Here is a 1,409-nt window from a genome sequence, read left to right as displayed (position 1 = left end):
CATAATGTAACATCCCAATCTTCAGGTATGAATTTAAAAGCTTATTATTTATATTTTTAGGGTAACTCGACGAGTTGGAAGGCTCCAACTCGTTATGTAGAAGTATATTTAGCCGTGTATCTTTCAAGTTCTACTCGACAAGTTGGAAGACCCAACCCGACGAGTTGATAGCTGTTTATGAAACCCTAATTTTCAGGGTTTTGCACCCTATTTAAAGAGCTTCTGACTCATTTGTGGCCTCCCTCATTGCCCCCTCAGTCTAGAGAAAACCCTAATCGCGCCTCTTTCCCCATTTTGAGTGTTTGTGTGCTTAAAGAGTGTTCTTTGGTGCTTTTTGATGGGTTTTATACATAGTAAACAATCCTATGCATGCATGCAACCATAATTTGAGGATCTATGTTTTCACTATTAAACATACTAGCATTGAACACAAAAACTAGATACCCTAAAAGGCACATGTAATTTTCGAAATTAACATATAACTAGGGTTAGGATACATACCTTGATTGTTATATTGTAATAACAATCAAATCCTTGAAGATCTTGAACTTTGGTAGCAAGCGCCACAAGTGTCGCTGTGACATCCCCATCTTTTCTCGGCCAAAATCAGAGAAATCTTTTTATAAGATATTGCGGAATTGGTCCCCAAACAATATATGATAAAAGTTTATCAAAATCCTTCATTAAGAAGGTATATATTTTCCATATATATATATATATATATATATATATATATATATATATATATATATATATATATATATATATATCAAAACCTCGGGATGTCATGTTCCGATACAGATCAAAAGCATGAACAAGACATTATAAGCCTTTCAACAGTTATTTACAACTACTGGCCTATAATCCAAAAAACTCTCGTCATCCTCCGACTATGCTCGGGGTCCAGTACCTGTAATCATAAAACTGAGTGGGTCAGGCTTGGGAGCCTGGTGAGCATATAGGGTTTTTCAACCCATAATAATAATATACTTATTAAGTTCACCAATCAACAATAACCCTGATTACCCATTCCCGTTGTCCTCACTTTACGTTCCTAAACACCTATCACAAGGGACCTAGCCTAAGGATTATCATCGGGATGGACACTACTGCTAAGGGGATTCCTCAACAATAAATGTCCTAAAGGCAACCATGTGGGGGATGGCTCGGACATGGCTCGCACTTGGTCTGCGCATGCGAGGGCTCGCTGGCATCTTCCGATTGGACCGCGACTTACTGGTGCACCTGCGAGGTTCGGAGTTGGGTGCGAGACTTGGAGCTAGGCTATGCGAGGCTCGGACACACGCAGCAGCAGGGTGAAGCTTCGGTTGGGGAGCTGGCTGCTTCGGATTGGGCCTCCTCCTCGGTCGAATCAGAAGAGGGCACGTGGCTTCGCATGACTCAGCAGC

The sequence above is a fragment of the Lactuca serriola genome, chromosome 4, assembly GCF_051521515.1.
Source record: "Lactuca serriola cultivar US96UC23 chromosome 4, Lser_US96UC23_V15, whole genome shotgun sequence".
Lineage (NCBI taxonomy): Eukaryota > Viridiplantae > Streptophyta > Magnoliopsida > Asterales > Asteraceae > Lactuca > Lactuca serriola.
The sequence above is the reverse complement of the archived record's forward strand: the minus strand, read 5'-3'. Positions refer to the sequence as shown.